At 35.5% G+C, this 17,309-nt stretch overlaps 1 protein-coding gene across 1 annotated transcript in view; it reads right to left on the reverse strand.

Moving 5' to 3' along the window:
* The window catches only part of LOC144470600 (uncharacterized), a 208,439-nt gene extending 192,118 nt beyond the window's left edge, over positions 1–16,321 (reverse strand). The window contains exon 1 of the mRNA XM_078181942.1: positions 15,886–16,321. The gene's annotated coding sequence lies outside the window, so the exon portion shown is untranslated. The remainder of the gene's footprint in view (positions 1–15,885) is intronic.
* Between the last annotated feature and the right edge of the window lie 988 nt (positions 16,322–17,309).

Genomic DNA, 17,309 nt, shown 5'->3' on the forward strand with positions numbered 1-17,309 from the left:
GTTGCATATCCAGTTTGTTTCACGGCGATGAAATTTTTTTCCATGCAAAATCGACGAACGAAATTACACCAATTTTACGGCCGAGTCTTTCAACGAAATTTCGAAAGTTTATGTCCTCATTTTGACGAAATAACAGTTGCTCATCCTGTACAATTTTATTCATGCATTTATTAAATATTTAGTAGTCCACGAATTTTCACAAAAGAACCGCTCGTTTTTCGATCACAAAAGCAAGCAATTTTACGATCAAAAGCCAGATATTATCGATAGAGATAACCACAGGAGTAGCACGCGTTTAAAGTGTTCGAAGCTAATTATTAGACTGCGGATCTTTATGAAAAATAGAAATTTTCAAAGCTAATCGTAAGAAATAGAAATTAAATAAAAACAAATCGTCTATTTTAAACATTTTGACAAACTGAAAATAGTTTAATAAAATCATTCAATTCTTCTGAAGTTTTTACAATTTTCTATTTCAGCCACTATTTTTTTCCGTAGATGCATAGTATCCGTAGCCTACTAATTAAGTTAGCGTGTTACACGCCTGCGAACATTAGTCGCATTGTATACTTACATAGTATATTTTCAGTGAAAAGTACTTTTTGTAAATCGATTTTTTCAACATTTCAGTAGTGAATATAATCAGTCTAAGATAATTTTCATACACAATTTTTCAAATCATTAAGTTGCTGTTAGTAATGCTTATACGTTTCAAGTTAAAATGTATTTTACGAGCATGGATTTACGTGTATGAATAACACACTAACATCAAAGCTATTAATAACTTAAAGCTAACTAATAATAAGCTAACTTTTATAAAAACAAAACCATACATACTCTACGCAGTAGATAAACGTCTTTGTATCAATTGTAACATTGAGCTTATAGATAACACATCTTAATAGAATATCCTTTGTACAGTATGACCAGAAAAAAATATAAATGTCGAATACCATCAAAGAATGTTTGAGCAACTATAAACAAACGACAAAAGTGATGCCATATTTAGAAGAATCTAAATCGATTAGCGAAATTATATAGTAACTCAAAGAATTTATATTAAGAAAATAGTGTAACAAATTAAGCAAAAAACTATTGTAACGTTAATCCCACAAGTTAATTGCTATTAGGCAGATGCGACATTAAATAAACGAATTAAAAACAAAATAATTATGAAATAAAATAACGTATTATTTTAAATAATATTTGAAATAATATGAATTTCAAATGCGCCCAGAGGTCTAGCAGCGTTATACGCATTGAAGTTTTTGGAGTATCGAACTCAGGTTGAAGGAAACTCGGTGTTCTTTCTCTGCCGAAATGTTCGTACAAATTTAATTCTAATCTCGTTCACGTTGTACAGTGTGAGAAACCAGTTTCCAAAGAGGTCCGCGCAGCTGTGCATCGCAGAGTGGGTTATCTAATTTTCAGCCCCACGTACCACGTGAATGGCCGTAAGGTAGGTACAATACTTCCTCCCCTAGTGAATGAAAAGACACCTTGGCGCCGGTGCAGAGAGTACATTGTTCGGAGGAACAGAACTGCGAGGGGTGGAAAAAAAAGAAAGAGAAAGGAAAGCGAAAGAAGGAGAAAAGGAAAAAGCGGGCCCGGCTTGAACCGCCATACTGGAGACTCGCTGAAATTATTAATTACGCTTTCCGTGCACGGATATCCGGGTGCATGTGGCCGTCCACGGCTCCGTGCACTTTCGAATGCGTGAACACGGGTACACCGTATCACACAGACATCTGTTTCGCAGATCGTGTAGATACGTTTCCTGATCCGCATTTACCTACTCGTTTCCTTTGTACTTAAGCCCCGCCTTCCTATTCTGTATACAATGTGCAAGTACAGAGGGAGCTACGTAAACGGGATAGCATAAATATAGAGCGGCGATAAAACATGTTCCAGCATTAAATTCTTCATCTTTGGGAAATTGTCGACATTTGCGCACTGCGAACTGTTTCGCGTTCTTTTACGGGGATTTATTAAATATTATTGCGTACGCTCATAAATCTGCAACTGTTTTAGATCAGTTTAGAAATGCCACGATTGTTCTTACATGTCAAGAACTTAATAATGACATTATTCATGACTGTAAAGCGACGGAATAAATTACTGTCGAGGCAGCGATCAATGTGGAGTTTCATTCGATGTTCATTGAGAAAATAATTGATTAAATGCAACATGGCTCTATTACGAAGAAGTGAAATAATTTCGCAAAATAACGTCGCAGATTTCCCGGTATCTATGTTATGCATTGTGATTTTTGACAATAATGTCTAATAAACTTAATTTGTTTATTTTCTCTAACCCAGGAAATCGAAGACACACATACACATGACAGTTATAGTGAAGTTGTTTTTGTGTCTTACTCCATTGCGTTCAACTTGCGATCAATAATATTAACGGTACACACAACTAATGCACAGCCGGAAAATATTCTTATCAACGCATCTTTTTCTATTATGAGAGCAAAAGTTATCACTTCACGTTCTTCGTAACGTCATCAAAGAGAATAACTTGCTCACTGCCAAGCAAAATTATTAGGTCAGCATGTTTTACAAAAGATACACTTGTTTCTTATCTGAGGATAAGTTCAATTTTCTGTCATGATTGAAGCATAGTTAAAAACAGTTCCGGAATTTTTTAATAAACTATTACATTGCAATTTATTGCGTGCTGTACGTTTCTTGAAAAGGTTCTCATATTATGGGTTCTCATGAGAACAGATATAAAAGAATCCTCGAGATCAAACATTTTAATAAGAGTACGATTAATACAATCTTTAAAGATAAAGTTTTTCTATAACACGAACAGACATTGTACTAATTTATATTGAAAATGTTATCAAATATTATTCAATGAATAATATGGTGGAAGTAACATCGCAAGATAGTACTTATTCATGGGATTCCATGTTACATAAATTAGCGTTGAACGTGTCTCAACAATGATTTGTTAAATTGATCTTTTTAATTCAATATTTACAATAGAACTACGATGCATATGTTTTATTTACATATCGTTTCTATAACCTATAAATAATATTACACGATATTGTTAAATAAGTTTAGCATACATTACATTTTGATTTTTTAAACTATACGTTTAATGAGAACATGTATTGAAAAAGTTTCCAAGAAATAAATGAGTGTACATTTTTTAAACATTTCACAAGGAACAGACATTTTGCTGCAACTTTGAACAGAATTTGTTTCACAATGAAAGGTGCTTGTTTATTTCGAAGTCTGGTTTTAAGTAATAGTTCTAGAAAATTATATTCTAACTATTCTAGAAAATTTATCTTTTATTCAAATTACCAACCTCATACTGATGAAACATTATATTCATGTCCATGATATAGTTATTAATTTAATTACATAAATTAATTTCGCTGCAGAACGCAGTCACGAGTAATGCAAAATTTTATATAATACAATACAAGATATCATTTGAAATATTCAATGATCATCCAGCATTATACGGAATACAAGCAGCGACAAACACTTCTGGCCAGTATAATACTACGTACTGTTTGCGTTCAAGTGTCGTGTTATGAATAAACAATGGCTCGAGCCCAATTTTTGTAATAGGAGCTATTCACGCGGCGCTTCAGTGCGGAATTGCAGTTGCATTCAAGTTGGCAGACTGTAAATCACGATCGCCAGGTTTGCATTTTCAAAAATAACCTATTTTCTACTTTTTAATTTACTAAAATTTTTAACAGACTCATGATTGTATCTTACAGATTTTTATATTAATTATATCGTAATTATAATCACTTAAACGGTGGATTTGTTGAATTTTAATTGAGGCTGTTTTAAAAATACATTCAAACCATTTGTGAAACGAATCTGAATATTCAGACCTTCCCATGAATTTTTGTTTCAAACGATCTATTATTAAGATTAATATAATATATTTAGTATTTATATAATATAATATATTTATATACATTTAAATTTTATATATATAATTTATTTATTATATAATATATTTAGTATTTATGTTAGCATTTATATTACCATTTATATCAAATCAGCTATTAAACAATTCACTTTTTCGATTAGAGATATTGCTACAGTGGAGCGATACATTTACCTCGTTCTATAAGGAAACTGTTTTCGTTGCAGTTACGCAAACACTGAGTTTATCATGTATTACGTTGCAGAAAATTCGTTGCATTAAGCAATTTATCAAACTTGTAAGATTATCTCCGCGGTAAATGCACCGTTACAAATTGTAATCGAGCTTGATATACGTCGGCGCCGTAACTGGGAAACGTTTAAAATTTAGCAAGAAAGACAGGATTAAATCGTTCGTAAATTAATTGTTATGAAACACCGTGCGATGTACGCTGAAAATTACTGGCACGTCAAAATTTTTCAGTATTAAAGTTTCCTATTAATTGTGCGGATTTCTCGCTGGGATCTTGTATTCGTTATTCATGATACGTCCATTCATCGATATTCGCACGAAGGTTCCTATAAATAAACATTTACATACGCTGGAAAGTACATCATAATTACACAGTAGACATGTAAGCAGCAATAAATACCATGAAATATCGAAATCATCATTATTTTACAATGAGAGTATCCTGTAAATATTAAAATCTTCTGTCATCGTTAACAAGTTCTCGTTTCCATCGCAACGCAAACGCGGTATTCCGTGGTATGCGTAGAAAAATTATATCATTTTAAAGAATAATTGTGCAAAATGGACTTGGCACATTATTTATCTCAACATGTTGATTAATTATCAACGGCCACAGGGAAATCAATCAATTAACACTTTACGTACCGGCTGTTTCCTGTCCTTTTATTACATTTAAAATTCGATAGATTAGAATTCTTTAAATGATAGCAAAAGAGCGACAGCAATTCCATCCACAACTAAATGTATTATTTGGATTTGAATAATGTAACAACTTTTTTCGAGGATCGTTATCTAAATGAAAATTTATTCTGCACACATACCAGTGACTGAAAAGCTTATTCATAGGAATCCGGTAAGTAAAGCGATTGTTTACTATACTACAGATTTGATCCTCGCAACTCGCAGATCATGAGTGATTACTATACCGCTGTTAATAGAGATATCGGCGAGGAAATTATTATTCGTCAAGTGGGGTCCGATCGATCAGCGGAAAAATTAATTTTCAAGTCGGCGCGTGCAATTCCGTCAGCCGAATATGGACGACGCGGCGCGGCGCGGCGCGACAGTCGACGCGTTAATTTAAATAATAAAATTACCGGAACGCAGGGAAGCTTAAATTGCTACTTTCCGCGAACGATATTCGGACTTCGTTGCAAGATAACCGTGCGCGTCGCGTGACCCGAATTCCGAAAACGAGCTCTGCAATTTTCCAAAGTACGAAGGAGGGCGCGCGCAAAACCGCGCGGCTCTGCTTTCTCCTTTCCGGGGCTTCGTTAAATTTACTGGTTCGACGGAAATCTCGTATTTTAATTATCGGCGTTCGCGGGACTTGTAAAACGGGCGGTCGGGCGCGCGCGCGCTCGCTTAACGACGAAATAATTTAGCATTTCAATGAACTGCTGTTACGTTTATAATAATAAAAGGTTCCGGCGCGCATTAATTAGCCGCGACGGCTACCTAACGACGAGACCAAATCACTGGACGTAATGAACGTGCGAACGGTAGTCGCTCGTGAAACAACACGCGGACGAAGACACCGGGTTTTAACGAACGCCAAATTTTCATTTTATCGCCGCGTAATGGTCCCCCGGCTTATGGTTGCAGAAATATTACGCGAGCAAGTCGCAGGCGAATAACCTGCGCTAATGTAACCAGATCTCTAAATAACATGATCATTACAAGATACATAGGAGGCACATATAGTTGTGTTTGAAACCCAATCTTTTCGTTTCGAACTAGTACATTAAACAGTATACACAGTTCCGTAACAACAAAACATATCCTCGAACAAAATGGCGATAGCTTAACGTGAAAATATAACACTGCTTATAAGCAACAGGAATTAATGAACCGCGAAGCACGGACACCAATCTATTGCAACGAATATTGCTGTCGTCGATTGAAAAACTAGTAAATAGAAGATCGCAAATGTCATATAATTCACATCAAAAATACATTGCGATGTTAAGTTCTGTCTAACAATGAATACTTATTAACAAAATTGATCAGAAAAAATTGTCACATGAAATACAGTTACAAGCACCTAAAATTCCTTGCGATTAAACATTCCGGTAGGCGAACAAAAATGTGCGAGATAATGGAAGGGAACAACAAGATTAAACAATAATTTCCAGCAACACTCTGCGAGGCCGTACCTCGTGAAGCTTCATTTATTTTCCATCAATCACAGTCCGCGTTCACGTGCACGCTACGTTCTTTGGGATCGACGTTGCTCGTCAGCCGGATTCGTCCGAATTGTCCTTAATTGCTCGAAAATTTCAATAATTTCATCGTTACACTCGCCAACAGACGAATCAAATTATATTGCTCTCGTCACGGCCGTTCTCGTCCCGTTGCATTTGGGTCATCTCGGTGTTCATTCCGCGACGGACTCTCCGTGCCTCTTTCGTGCGGACCGCGCAGCAAGAATATCAAATAGGTCTGAGGCGACTAGCACTTAGTCGGACCAACTGCATCGTAAAGGAGTATCGAAACCTGACCCAGTAGATTCGAAACCTGTATGACTTATTTAGACCCCGGTACTCTTCCGTGTTCTTAACACGTTCCGCGCCACGTGTACCATTTCTGGTGCACCTTTAACTCGATTTGCAGACCATAAATGGTACACGATGTGATAACTAATCTAAACAAACTAATTACTTATGGATTGATGATGTAATGACATATCGTGTGGTAATATATTAATTTTTAGACGAAACAACAAACGACCTGTTGATCGTGTCGGGCAAAAACGGATTGGCAAGGAACGTGTTATATACGATCGTAACTGTAGATTTGATGAAATTAATAACATATAGATACGATTTCCTAAAGCTCCGTACACTTGAAGGTTTGGTAGACTTGACCGAACTTGGAAGAAGGTTGATCTTTTATTCAACGATTGAAAAATTACTGGATAGAATGCTTTAGATAGCGTGACCTGTCCAACCAATGAGCTATTAAGCCACTCGTTTGTTAAAACAATTTTCATTCAATCCTCTGTATGATATTATAATCTTTGATGGTTACAGTACTTTTTAAAAATGTAAAATCAGACTTATTGAAAATCACATCGAACGATCAATGAATGAACACTAATTAAATCGATAAATTTACACAATTTTGATGATTTCCAAGTAAACTTATTTTCTGGATGTCACTTCTAAAGTACGAATAATAAACTGATATAGTCCATTACCATAAATTATAATTATTAATTGTATTTTAATCAAAGTACGACCAAGTCTGATTCAAAACGTGAAAGTTTATGTACGTGCAGACTATCATAACCAAATTTGGACGAATTGGAGTTAACCTTCCGCACTCGAGTGGCGACACTGCGGCGCCATTAACCCCTTGCGCTATAATAACGAGTCAGACTCGTGATAAAGATTCCACGTAATTTCTACTAAATATGAATATTATTAATTTCCTCTAAATCGAAATCAAATTGAATTTTTCTATTATCAAAATCTAGAAACAAAAGTACATGAAGACAATAAAACAAACAAAAATTGTCTGGTCCTATTATTAAAAATATTATGGCCCAATAAGTGTCAACACAGTGCGAAAGGAATCGTAGTGCAAGGGGTTAAAATTGTTGTAACACGTTCCAAAAATTGTTTTTAATAGATATCGCTAAAGCTCAGATTTAAAAATTGTTAAAAGTGTAGCGTTTATATGAGTCGTAAGACTCAATTTCATATGCATAAAATGAATATTGTTATACATTGTAAAATGGAAACACTAGAAGCTAGAAAAATTATTTCAGATTTGCAGTTGAAATGGCTTCGAGTGCAAAGGGTTAAATGAAACTGTCTTCCTTCGTCGTCGCCTCGATGGAATTCAAATTCAAAATATAAATAAATTAAAAGCGAACAGTATTCTACAGGAAAGCTCCGCTGACACATAATCACTACAGGTTTCGAATGTCCAGCAACGTCGGACACGCGATCTCGCCAAGAGTGCGGCGAGAAATTAATCACTTGTCTCTACTAATTGACTCTATGAAAACGATGCTACGGTATATTAAATTACCACGTTCACCGTAACATATATTGGTCTCATCGGCTGGTAAATATATAAAGAGAGCACCGCATAATTTCGTGTAAGGCCACCGCGAAAACGGGAAAGCAGCCGGCTCGTGAAACATGAACAACAGGTGTGCAACCGGTGCCGGTGGTATCAATACCACCACAACGAGACGTTTGCCAAGGAAACTGGGTTAGAAAAATGTTCGACTATCGGGGCTCTCGGTGATGATCATAGATCTCCACGTTCTGAAGCGGTGAACTTTAGCTGCGCGGTGACCCGAGCATGTCAACCGACGGAATTAAAAAAATCCGATTATGTCGAAATTATTAGAAATAAAATATCCGATTTTGTTATGGTCGCGTTATTCTTCCGTTTCCGGCTTTACCCTTTGATCATCTACTATGAAAAGAATCTTCTTTTCAAAACTTTCATTCAATTAATATTTGTATAATTCTCTTATACGAATCAAAACTTGATAGCACAAATGTTGCACTCAAAATTCAACTTTGATCGATTTTGCAGCCCTCGGTCACCTTATTACAAATGAAATTCGCCACTTTTTAAGTAAAATTCACTTATTTGTAATTATTCCAAATAGAATTCATATCATATTTAAGAATTAAATAATGTCAAATACACAATTATTGAAGATTCGTGAATTATATGTAATAATATTATTTTATATATATTTTTTATATTATATTATATTATTTTACATATTTTGATCGAATATAAAAATTAATATATATATATATTGATGATTTTGACGACAAAGGTTAATTTAATTAAATTCGGAGTGTAAAATGATGAATACGATCGGCCGAAGAATTAACTTTGAGTGGAAAACCTGTATAAGCCTTAGAAACGACGTGGAGGATTACGAATGTGCATTAATTATTCGATGGGAGTGCGGCGCGTTCCTAGAATCGGTAACATCAAAAAGATGGGAACCGTAGTACCTGTTATTCCGAGAAAACTCCGACATTTCGAATGCACCAATCTAATATAATTGAACGAAACGGAAACAGATGCGGCAATCCTACTGTTACGTCTTCTGGAATGCGAGGCATCTTGATTAAATTCGGTAGTTGGGCGTGTTTTCGGTCCCAGAGACACTTTCGTTAAGGATACCGATGGGATAATTGACTTCTCGACACAGTATCCTTTAAACGTCTTAATAATGATCCGAGAGGAACTCGTTTTGTCCATAAGATAAACGAAGGTAGAAGAATGTTACTCCCGAATCTTGTATTTCTGAATGGAGATATTTACACGGTGATGTTAATCGGTTTATGCGAGCGGTTCTGAATCAACATTGATAAAGTTATCACGATCGTATGTCAAAATTGAAGTAAAGAATAACAAATAATGAACGTTTATATGCACTGCATTTTTATTTTTGAATTTCTACAATATATTCCTCTACAATTCCTTCATTTCTTTGTATTCGTTAAATAATTGTATCTAAATAGTTTCGAAACAAAATTATTGTACAATGATATTGTATAAAAATAATTGTACATGATTGCAAATTATTGAACAATAATATTATATTAAAATTATTATACAATAATATTATATTAAAATTATTATACAATAATATAATATTGAAGTTATTATACAATAATATCATATAACAATTACTGTATAACAATATACACAACAGAGTATACACCTTTTAAAACGTAATAGCTTCATTAGAACTGCACTAAATGACTCTCGATTTTTAGCTCTTTTATCAGTGACTATAACGAAAATTTAGAAACTGTCTTTCGTTGACCACGGTAACTTATATGCATGCTGAAAAATAGATCGAAATCGATTTACGTTGATACGAGTTAAAACAAATTGAAAATGGCAAAACTCGCAGTTTTGACACGTTTTTTTTTTTGTAAAAAACTGTAACAAAGTTATGGAGATCTATGAAAGACATTCTTTTAAATTTTCGTTGTTTCTGTGATTATCTCAAGTAATAACAAAGTTAAAAAAAAAGTATTTTAGTCATTGTCTAGTACACAATTTTCTGTATCATCTAAACAAATTTAAGTCATTTAGTGCAATTTTAAAAAATCTTTGGTGTTTCAAAAGGTGTACGGAATTTTTTTGTTTTATTTAACTATATATGTTGGGTCCAAATGACCCTGCAACCATAAGCCGATTCCTGTCGCGTACCGTCCGTGATCCGAGGGTTAACAACGGTTGTTAAAATTCGGCGAAATGCAAATGTCCCGTGCAAGTTCTAGGTAAACAGAGTTAATGCCTTGGACAGTAATTGCGATCCGACGGCAATACCATTCCACGCAAGACCAATCAGAAACAATGGTCATTAAAAAACCCATTGTGAGCTCGAATCTGCGTGACGGCACCATAATTGAAATAATTGGAACGGCTATCTAGCCGTTCACATCGACAGTCGGCTGTGAATGTCCGCGTCCGCGTCCTGCCTCGGTGAAACAGACCATCAGTTTTTGCTTTTTCGAATTCCGTCGCGTTGTTCGTCCAGAGCATCGACTACTTACGCGTCATCGAGTTACGAGTTACGAGACTTGACCGTGAGACCACTGTCCACCCACGTTTCATCGGTGATTTATAATCAATAAATAACACAAAATTTGTATTCCGAAGCCTTGGTAATAAACGTAGGAGGAAAATCGTGACCAATTTGAATTTTAATTCTGCTAACCTTTAACTTATCGCGAAATAAAGAAAACGGTAGTGCAGTGGTACAGTGCATTAAAAAATGGATTATATGATCTTACAATATCAACCATTTTATTGTTTAAATACGTTTACTGTAGAAATCGATAAAAATGAAATCTCGCACCGTGACTATGATCAATTACAGTGAGTCAAAAAAGTATTCATACACCTAGTTTTTTGCAATAACTTTACATAAACAAATGGTACACAAACAAAAACTATTTCGATTAATAGTCTACTATGTACCAAGATAATGTGCAAATGAAGAATTTTTATTAACGCGTAACAAAAAATAATGCAAGAAATACAAATGTTTAACAACAAATAAAGTATTCGTACACTTATAATTCGACTGCTAAATTTTAAGAAGCACACATATATTCTAGCAATACTGACGAAAACGTAAACAACTATTTGTTTAAATAGTAGCATTGGCCTGTGCTGCGTCTCTAGTGCATCTTTGAATACCGCAATAATCATAAACTTTCAATTATAACTGAAAGTGTACGAATACTTTTTTGGTTCTCAAATACTTGTATTTCTTGCATTACTTCATTGTTATGCGTTATTTGAAATTCTTCATTTGCCCATTATCTTTGTACATAGCAGACTAGTAATTGAAATAGTTTTTGTTTATGTATTATTTACTTGTCTAAAGTTATTCCAAAAAGACTCTGTGTACGAATACTTTTTTGACCCACTGTATGTCCGTTCTAGCCCAGATAATCGTGGTTCGACTGTACGTCATATTCGATTTGTATTATCGCAGAATTAAATAAATTATATCGCATGTAATTAGAATTTAGAAATTGAGAAAATCGGAAAATATTAATAAAAGGTGTAAAATATATCAAGGTTTAAATTATGTGATCTCGTTAATAGTTTTTGCTGATGTTAATGATTTAATGTGGATAATTTAAAATACCGTTCTTAGATATGGCTTCTTCAAGTTATAACAATTAAATAAAGAATGAAGTTTGTACCTATTAAAATTTGTATCAGAGCTCCATTTAAGTGATACCAAAATTATTTGTTTAACAAAACAGAGAATAAGAAAGTTGATGTATCGAGGAAACCGAGTAAAAAGAATGATATTCTAACTTCAACGTTTTATTTGTCGTCGATATGTTAGTGTAACGAATTTGTTAGGTTTCTTGTTATTAGTGAGAAAAAACCAGGGGAATGTGACTAAAATGTGTTTAAAAAACCGTACACCAGGGAATAAAACATAAAACTTGTATAACCGAGTGAAGTGTAGATTCTACAAAGAAAATATTGTGCAAAAAGGAATGTGGTGAATTCGTTAAAAATATGTGGCACGGAACGAAACACGAACGATCAAACGTAAAATAGGAAACGAAAACGAATAAAAACTCACGGCCGAATATGTCGTACAATTACCATCGAGGAGCTCGCGAAAGTTATATAGTGTTACAGATTTACGGAATTCCGCGCGCGACGAGAGAATGCAATATATTGCGTGTAAATTCGTCCATTAAAGTGCCGCACTATTAAATGCCTTTGCTCGGTTTACAATTTAACGGATGAACCCGTACGGGATCCGATTCGAAATAAATTCGTCGGCGGTGAATTTGCAACACAGAATTTGAACGAATAATCCCGGAGTCTATCCTGTATTCATCATTTCGTTCAAATTCAAATTTTATTCGGCCGCCCGCGGTTCCGTCCAAATAAATGTTCATTGAGAGCGCCGGAGAACCGATTTACATAATGCTATTCTCTGCAACGTGAAAATCGCGCGGCATCGGTAATCACTGGAATACTAAAATCGACTGAATTTACTGAATTTTGTGTTATTTGACTAAACACGGCCGTCGCAAACCGCTTAAAGGTAAACATAATTAAATCTACCGGTGATACGCCTGAAAATTCATTCGGTGGTCATTTCATTTCATAGAACAAATAAAATAACGAAATAACATTCCTCGCGCAATAATAAGTAAATTAATGTTTTAAATTATCAGAAACTAGCGACAATATTTATAATTATATTAATATTATAATAACGTAATATTAGAGGGCGTTATAGTATAATTTTCGAAATTTCCATAATTTCAGTGTATAAAACACTGTTGTGTACGTCACATGAGAATGTAAAAAATAGTATTATTTCGTTCAACGAATACAATTTTGAGAAATCAATATTTTAAATAATTTCTGAGAGAACCGAAGCAACAAAATGGATATTTCTGAAAAAGAACATTAATTTTTTCAGAATAAACTGGCGATAACGAAATTTTCAAGAATCATGAGTGAACATGTTGCACAAAAAGTTGCAGCTAACTATGTTCATTAGAGCAGTGTCAATAAAAATTAGTAATTAATAAACTGCGGATTTTCAGCATTTTTCAAACAGTGGTAAGATTAAAAGACTTTAAGAATGCTGTCACATTATTTTGGATCTATAGCTTGGAGTATGAAAGTTTTTATCTTAAAACTGTTATTTCACTTTACTTTGTTGTAATTGACAATTTTTATTTTACACAGAAATCCACACTCTAATAATTATTAATGCATCACTGTAATTCGTCTAAGCCGTAGAAATGACGCGCAGCACAATGCTCGCCCTTAATTAACCAACGGCGTTCGAAAGAAAACGCGCGGACAGAAATTGCGTTCGCCAAGGATACGCAAGGATCACGGCCGCATTGTGTATATGGGAATCCGGCGTGAATTCGCGATTTGTCGCTAATCCCACGGTCATTGCACGCGACGACGGTTCTTACACAATAAGCAGAGTTGAAACATTTTCGTCGAGCCGCTCGAGCTGCAATTTCGTTGCGACAGAAACGAGACACTTGTTTCGCTCTCTCCCTCCGAAATTCAAGGGATTTAATTAACGTTCGAACGATGCCACGATCCCGCTTGAAACAGCATCGGGATTTTTCCGGCGATCGAACGTTTAATCTTAAAAATGAGATTTACCCTCGTTTTATTTATTGCTGCTTTCGCGCAGAATCGCATCGCACCGAGTTTTGTGAAATCGTGTGCGTGTCGTTCGACTTCAAACGATGAGTCGAATTCGGCGATCATATCGATCCTTTGCGTGCGTATCGAAAGTCAAACACAAACACACTGGAAATGGAAAATATGAGTTATCATTGATTGGAACGAGAGGAGTAAAATAAAACTCCTTGGTAATTACGATTAACGAGTTACGTTTACTAATGCAGTAAAATCTCGAGGATCAAACACTCTCGACTGCTCATTACGAAATAAACTCAACTTTGTAAACAGTGGAAAGAACAATTTTTATTTGACTTCTTTTTATCGTTTCGCGCAAAGAATGAATATTACCAGCAAATTGAATTCGCCGCTTGAATTCGAATAATATAATATGACGTCACAAAAATTGAGATTGGATTCTGCACTTTAGGTATTGCTTTGAAAACATGGGATCTTTCTTGTACCAAGTTCGTGCACCTGAAATGTCGTTTTCGTGAAACTTCTTTTCTCTGTAGCATCAAAGTGACGGCAACCAGTTGTAACGGTTGCTGCAATAAACGGTCAGTTCTATGATAATTTATTCACTGAATTTGAAATCTATATCTCTCCGTTAAAGGAATTGGCTCTTTATAATGCCAAAGCAGTTGTATGTTACAGGTATTAAAAAACAGCATATTTTGTTGTAATCAATGAATAAATACGTATAGAAGTCTATTGAGACTTCCGGTAAACTCTCACAAATGCTTTAAACTATAATGCATTAATTGAGAAAGCGTCATGAACGATTCTAGATGCTTCTAATGGCATAATAAAACTAAAATGATCCCTATTGAAAACAAACGACAAAAACCCGGATTAAATAACAGGAAGTGAACAGTTGAAACAGAAGTTCGATTTAAGATTTATTGAAGAACTAATAAAGAGAATGAAACTCAATGATTATTTGAATGAAAAAATTTGTTCACGAGTATACACATTTTCAATCGGACTTGCTTTCTGAATTCTTAAACAAAGGTAACTGAACTCTGTTCGTATAATTATGTGCAATACATATAAAAAATTATATCTTCTCATCTTGGACTGTCTTTTTCAGTACATTAACCTGTTAGCTACGTATGGCGTGTATACACGTCATAAGGAAATGGCAATTTTATATCTTATAATAAAAATATTTCATCCACGATTTATGTCAAAATGCTTATGGTAACATAGCCATAAATTTCGCACATTTTAGGATAATTCTAGAACAATTATCAAAAAAACTACACTCAGTATGATCGATAAAACGCGTAACAAAATTTATCTTCAAAATATATCAACGCAGCTAAGTGGTTAAAGTTTGAAAAAACCAGAGCCATCGAACAAATTTTAAAACATTCCTAACATTTATATGAGACAATAAAATGTTTCTACCATCTCGTTGTACCTGTATACAATACTATCTGTTGCGAAATCGCTGTACTTATTAGTTGGAGCTATGTCGGTTTAACACCGAGTGAAAGCGCTTTTAATGAAAGAGGATGCACGATAAAAAAAAAATGTGCAAGAAATGGAGCTGCTTCCTTGTTAGCGCAAATCGTACAACTGATCGCCTTCCATTTCGCATCGCGCTAAAAAGCTAATGTTTCGCGCAGAAACATTAAAAACTATCCCAGCGCATAAATAGAATACTCTAATTACACGTGTCACACGAGAACGTAAGAAACAAAATATTTTTCCATTCGTTCCCGGTGTAACGAAGTTACGCGGCAAAACGGGCACGTAATTGAAACAGCGAACCCATAGAAACACGTACGATATATCGAAAACTATAGAAAACATCTGTCTCATCGTAGCATCATTGCAAAGCCTATCGATTTACCGCGATAATCGCGGAAACCGCATGAAATCCCAATTATTCACGTTCAATTTCCCTGGTGTTCACAGGTTGAACGAACGGGCGCGACATTTCAGGTGCACCAACCTAATAATTACTGTCGCTCCAAATAAAACGTGTAAACGAAGCTACCGTCGGCTACTCACTTAGATTTGTGGCTGTCCCGTGGCCGCGAGAGGACTGGTAAACGTGGTAATCCAATGGCACAAGAAAACACAAACAAATTCCACCGAACGAGAAACACAATTTTCCACCAAGCACAGCTTTTTTTGGTAAAAGAGAGGTCGTGAAAGAGCGGTAGATTCACTTGGGATGACGCGAAGACGGCGCGATATACAGCGGCCGCGGATTCGAAAAACGCGGGAACGGTGCACAAGGGAGAGAGCTCCGATTTTCGCTTAAAAGGACACCTTCTCGTGTGGACACCGCGACGAGACGCGGCGCGCGCGCGTCTTCCCTAACGCACCTCTGTGATCACATTAATCTTTATTTTGAAGCGGTCGAGCATTTGCGGCACCGATACGACGAAAACATCAGACACAAAACCGAAGTGAACGGGAACGAGACGCACGACCCACGCCAAACGAGCGACCGCGGCAGACTGACAAGTGACAGCCGTAAGCCGGCGCAGCTCCACGCGCCGTGCTACCCCTACTCACGCGCGTGCACAGTTCACGGGTATCCGACCTACCTGGTCCGGACCCGTGCCCGTACTCCTGCCCGTACCCATACCTGCGTACCCGTTCCCGTACCCGTACCTGTATCCGTACCCGTTCCTGGCTCCGCATACTGCGTGTTCCAATCGGGCTACCAGCTGAAGCTGAGCCGGGCCCATGCTGATAGATATAATCGTTACTGTACCTGTACTCGTACCTGGATCCATATCCGCATCTGTACCCGTTCTCGTATTAGAGCCGTAACTTCCGAGTAGCCCGCGGATGTTTATGGAAAATTCATATGTCAAAGTATGCAAAATTTATATATCGGAATATGCAAAATATATTCAAAATTAATGCAGGCTTTATTGTGGAATACGAAATATATATGAAAAAATATGGAAGCTACGTAGAAATTGTTTTATTACCTGCATTATTTGGTACTACTTCCTACTGTTACTATTACCACCGTACTTGCTAGTATTGGGTTGGTGAATAAGTTTGTAGTGTTTTTATAATTTCTTTTATTTTAGAACGATTTATTGCTGTTTGACAAAGTGTATAATATTCATTCGCTAGAGCTGTTTCTGCTCCACAAAACTGTGTTAATAGTTGTAACAATAAATTAATCCATTATTTACTATTTATTATTTATAATTTCTTTTATTACGTGAAAGTAATAAATAAAGTAATAATGTAATTTCCGTCCTTGCAAGCGTCAAGGAATATTTTTTTTCGCCAAACCCTTGGAATCTGCAAGCGGATCATCGCTACAGCCTTAAAAGTAATAATGAATTAAATAAATGAAAAAGACAATTAGCACAGTTTTGTAGAGCAGAAACAGCTCTATCGAATGAATATTATACACTTTGTCAAATAGCAACAAGTCGTTGTAAAATAAAAGAAAATATAAA

The sequence above is a fragment of the Augochlora pura genome, chromosome 1 (assembly GCF_028453695.1).
Source record: "Augochlora pura isolate Apur16 chromosome 1, APUR_v2.2.1, whole genome shotgun sequence".
Classification (NCBI taxonomy): Eukaryota; Metazoa; Arthropoda; class Insecta; order Hymenoptera; family Halictidae; genus Augochlora; species Augochlora pura.